The sequence below is a fragment of the Hyaena hyaena genome, unplaced genomic scaffold, assembly GCF_003009895.1.
Source record: "Hyaena hyaena isolate Hyena2069 unplaced genomic scaffold, ASM300989v1 scaffold_2, whole genome shotgun sequence".
Lineage (NCBI taxonomy): Eukaryota > Metazoa > Chordata > Mammalia > Carnivora > Hyaenidae > Hyaena > Hyaena hyaena.
Genome location: NW_024080634.1, coordinates 5300308 through 5306030, shown reverse-complemented (window position 1 = coordinate 5306030; position 5723 = coordinate 5300308).

Sequence of the window (5723 nt, the reverse complement as noted above, 5' to 3'; positions counted from 1 at the left end):
ACCATCGGTTTAGAGATGTGCTGGCGGTAGGTGGTTTTGGGTGGGGGATAGGGGTGGATTGGGGGGGTGGGATTTGGCCCCCTGAGCTAAAGCAAATCACTTCGAATTTTTCCTTCTGATTTCCGATATGAAAAGGAGACTGTGGACCTCCTGTACAGAAGGGCCAGGGGCTGGGACTCATGTTGGGCAGAGGCCCAGGTGATGGATGCCACCTCCCCCCTTCTTGGCCTTGCTCACCAGAAACCAGGGAACGGGCTGTAGGAGGGACAGTATGGGTACTGCCCATCTGAATTTGATTGAATGGAAGTTCAGTCATTAAATACAGGGGAGGGGAGGGCCTGCCTCGGCAGACAGACCTCCCTCTGCGGTTTTCCAGAATGTGTTTAAGTCTCTCGTCAGACATTTCTATTCTCTTTGTGGTGGGTGTTTAACTCTTATTCTGCTTTTTAAAATCATTTTCATGGGGGTTTGGGAGGAATATATGAATTTTTGTGCTCAGGTGGCCATTTTGAATTGAGTCTTTCCCTATTTTTTTCCTTTTTGTTTTTAAACACTAAAAGCATTTTAGGCTATTGACTTTCCTCTGAGTGTGGTTTGTATATAAAGTGTGTACTAATTAGTACTTTTAGTACTCAGAGTTTAGCTCAGGATTTACACTTTTCTTAGTAGTTTCATGCCTGTCAGTCAACAGTCAGGATCACTGGGAGGGAGTCGGAGCAGGTGTTCTATCATTTGTCACAGGAGCAAATATGCATTTATTATAAAAACTGGACTGCCATCGGAATATAAGACAATAACATTTATTAAATATTAGCAGTGCTGGATGCGAGGTGCTGGGTTCAGGTCTTGGTATGTGGTGTTTTAAGCCTCACAGTTACCCTATGTCATAAATAGAAAGGGGAAGAAATTGCCTAAGATTGTACACCTGATGTGTGCTACAGCGAAAATGCCCACTCACCCGGCCGTTGGAGGGATCGGGGTCCACGGCATGGGTGTGTTGGTGTCCGGGATTTACCGTGCTGCCCTGCCATGGGGATGGGGTTCGTGTGTGTGGGCCTGTCACCTCCGTGTCAGTAGGCATCAACACGCCATGCGGGAGGCCTGGACCATCTGGTGCAGCTCTACCTCAGTGGGGACGTCTGCTTGATTCTGGGGCTCAGTGTAGACAAACTGACCTAAAGCCGTAGTCGTATGTGAACTCCCTTCCTTATTCTTTTCCTGTTTATCCTTTTTCAGAACCAGGGAGGGAAGAAGGGATATTCCCTCCACAGCCTTCAATTGTCTTTGGCCTCAGGGGACCCGTGGAGAAGTGACGCAGGGGCTGGGGCCGTGGAGAGACCACCAGGCTTCTCCCGAGGTTGGGGCCGGACAGTGTAGGGCTGCCCCCATCAGACCACAGGTGCCCCGAGTTCACTTTTCCTTCCCGGGTTTCGTTCTTCCTCAGCCCTGGAACGCCTGCTCTCAGGTGCAACCCAAACAAGCAGATGGGGCCCACTCACCTTAGGAGACAGTGTCTGGGTGTCTTTCCCTGTTTGTATGTGCAGTTGGTGTTGACTTTATCTTTAAATGCTGTTGTGGAGGCACCCGGGTAGCTCAGTCGGGTAAGGGTCTGACTGGATTTCAACTCAGGTCATGATCTCATGGTTCATGGGATCAAGCTGTGTGTTGGGACTCTGGGCTGACAGTGTGGAGCCTGCTTGGGATATCCTCTCTCTCTCCCCCTCTCTCTCCCCCTCTCTCTCCCCCTCTCTCTCCCCCTCTCTCTCCCCCTCTCTCTCCCCCTCTCTCTCCCCCTCTCTCCCCCTCTCTCCCTCTCTCTCTCCCTCTCTCTCTCCCTCTCTCTCTCTCTCCCCCTCTCTCTCCCTCTCTCCCTCTCTCCCTCCCCCTCTCCCCCTCTCCCCCTTCCCTGTTCACTTGTGTGCACCTGCATGTTCTGTATCTCTCAAAATTAAAAAAAAGCTGCTGTGTGTTTCAGGATGTGCTATACCAGGGGTCTGCAAACATTAATGGGGGCAAGTGGTAAATATTTTAAGCTTTCTGAGCTATACAGCCTTTGCCCCAACTATTGCACAGCATATAGACAATATGCAAACAAGTTGAATGGCTGTGTTCCTTAAGACTATTTACAAAGACAGGTCATCGGCCATAGTTCGCTGACCCCTGTGCTATACCATACTTATTTTTTCTGTCCTCTATTAGTGGACATTTAGGACCTAAATATGTATGTGTATACACACACACACATACACACATGAACTACGTGAAGGTGCTTTACACCTTTTGAAAACAAAGCCACCTAACTTTAACATGAAAAACTTCACAGGCTCCTGTAATTGTTGTGCTTGAGTTGTCCAGTGATTAGAAAAACTATACACAATGACAAAAATCATTACTCACACATTTACAAATGAGAAATATTTCATCATCCACACCAGATCTATGTGTATTTGGAAAACAGCAGAATAAGACTTTTCCATTTATCGACCATGCTTGGTGTATGTGTGCAGTCAGACTTTCTGCAAGAAATCTGTGGCTCCTTGTAGGGCAGTCTGGCCCACAGGGTAAACCACCGTTGACAGTGACACACAGCCTCCTTTGGCTTGTCCTTACAAAATCATTGTGAGGGCCAGCAAAGCCCTTCTCTACCCTGCTCTTTTCCCAATGGCATGGTTTTCTTCCTTCTTTAGTTCCCCCCCCCCCCCCCCGGGCATTTCGGCCTTCCTCCTCACTGCTGCCTTGGGCTTGCCTGAGGTTCCTAACACACCCTCTCCTTGTGGGTATCTGGTTACAGAGTTTGTGGGCACACCCTCTCCTTGTGGGTATCTGGTTACAGAGTTTGTGGGTGGTGAGCCTCCCACCGGCTGACTTGGCCTGAGGGCACAGACACTGAGAAGTTAAAGGACTGTTTGTCCTTATCTTTCAAGCTAAAAACAGCAGAGGCGCTTCTCAGACTGGGGCACTTTATGTGCTTCTGCCTGAAAGTGGAGACTGGTAATGACTTAGCCATCAGAGCTGTGATTCTGTGAAAATGGCCCTCACTGAACCACCGAGGCACGTCCTGAGAGGGCCCAGCAAGGCGCAGAAATGGGGAATTTATTTTAGCACCCCAGTTGGCAAACAGCAACCACATTCTGTGTGATAGATTTGTCAGCCCACATTTCAGTGTAGAGTTTTGTCAGGAATGTCACCCTGTCAGTTCACTTGGAAAAGGGTCTTTTTTTTTTTTAAACACATCCAGAAAGTCATTTGTGAATTAAAGGGAATGGAATGTTAAGAGGGAAGAAGTAGGCCTGAAGCATTTTTCTATAAGCCTGCCAGTGTGCCACCCACAGCCTGCTACTGTGCCACGTACAGTCTCCCAGTGTGCCACACACCACCTGCCACTGCCATGTACAACCTGCCACTGTGCCCCACACATGTCACTGTGCCACGTGCAACCTGCCTTGTGCCACACACAACCTCCCAGTGTACCATGCACAACCTGCCAGTGTGCCACGCACAACCTGTCGGTGTGCCAGTACAATCTGCCAGGTGCCGTGTACAACCTGCCAGTGTGTCACATTCTACAATGCCATGTGCTCTCTCTGGTGCTGTTCTCTTTCACCTTTCAGAGGGCAGTTCTGACTTTATTCTGTTGTAACCTTTCCTTGAATATTTTGTTTACTTTCCTTCTATTCTATAAACTATTCCACAATTTTAACATTAGGCTGTGAGTAAATTTGTAAAAACTCACAAAAATATAGTATAAATTTAATAAAATAATTTAATAAATTTAATGAAAGAATTTTAATAAAAATGCAAGGTTTCCTTTCACACCCTCTGGGACAGCTGTAACAAAAAAAGTGTTGAGGATGTGGAGAAATTGGAACCCTCTTGCACTGCTGATGGAAAAGTCAGATGCTGTGGCTGCTTAGAAACCCAGTCCGGCAGTTCCTCAAAAGGTTTAGCATAGAGTTACTTTCTGACTCAGCAACTCTCCCCTCTGGGTACATAGCCAAGAACTGAAAACACACATCCACACAAAAATGTGAACATGAATGTTCATAGCAGTTTGTATAGCAGTGTTCGTCATGGCATTATTCATAACAGCCCCAGTTCAAATGTGCATCCATGGATGAATGGATAAATAAAATGAGATTTTGCCATAAAATGGGATATCACTCAGGCACAGAAAGGAACAAAGTACATACATGCTACCACATGGATGAGCCTTAAAAACATGCTAAATGAAAAGAACCTGTTCACAAAAGACCACATATAATTGCATTTATATGAGGGGTGTCTGGGTGGCTCAGTTGGTTGAGCACCTGACTTTGGCTCTGGTCATGATCTCATGGTTTGTGAGTTCGTGTTGGGCTCTGTGTGGACAGTGCAGACCCCGCTTCAGATTCTGTGTCCCTTTCTCTCTGCCCCTCTCTCTCTCATGCATGTGCTCTCTCTCTTTCTCAAGTAAATATTTGAAATGTATTTATATGAAATGTTCAGAAAGGTCAAATCTAAAGCAATGGGAAGTAGATTAGTGGCTGGCATGGGTGGGACAGGGCACTGGAGGGATTGAGTGATGAGGGCTGGGGTGGAGGGTTTCTCTTTGGGGTGATGTGGCTATGTGGCCCTCCATGTATCCTAAAGCCCATTAGATAGTACATTTTATTTTATTTTATTTTATTTATTTATTTTTTTAATATTTTTATTTATTTCTAGGAGAGAGAGAGACAGCGTGAGCAGGGGAGGGTCAGAGAGAGAGGGAGTCACAGACTGAAACAGGCTCCAGGCTCTGAGCTGGCNTCGAGCCTCAGTTTCTTCCCTCTATAGGGTGAGACAGAATAATTTGTTCAGCAGTTGCCATAGAAGATAAATGGGAAAGGTAGATGAATGCATTTGGATGAGATTTTTTTTTTTTTAATTTTTTTTATTTATTTCTGGGAGAGAGAGAGACAGCGTGAGCAGGGGAGGGTCAGAGAGAGAGGGAGTCACAGACTGAAACAGGCTCCAGGCTCTGAGCTGGCCGTCAGCACAGAGCCCGACGCGGGGCTCGAACCCACGAACCGCGAGATCATGACCTAAGCGAAAGTCGGACGCTTAACCGACTAAGCCACTCAGGCGCCCCTGGATAGTACATTTTAAATGGGTCAATGGTGTAACCTTTAGAGTTACAGGCCAATAAAGCTCTTTTTTAAAGAAGTAAGGTTAGTGCCTAATTGGTGAGGATTCTACCCCTCTTCTCACTTACAGCTCACACTTTTTCCGGGAAGGTCCAGAGTCTGTCAGTCTGACAATGACAGTAACGGCCTGGTAGCATTAGACCCTCTGCCCATGTACCGCATTGATCACCTTGTTTATCCTTACCACGACCAGTTCAGGTCATATTTTCCTGATTCTGTACACGTAAAGGTAAAGTTATTGCTGACGTCACACAGCTACTGAGGGGCAGAGCTGGGATTCAAACCTCAGTCGGTCTCCAGATAACATGCTTGTAGGCTTCACACAGCAAAGACCGTGTCTGTGAAAGATGTACCCAGGCTAGGGAGGCACCTGATGTCACCTGATCAGGACTTTGTACAATTAAAGTGTAGCTCAATCAGCCATCCTTGGAAGAACATTTGGAGGGCTGAGATGCTACTACAGACCTGCCTACTTAAATCCCCTCTCTCCTCGGCCTTTCTCTTTCCACCATCTTGGGACCTGCGGAGGCGTGCTGGGAACAGGACTCCTGAAACGACAAA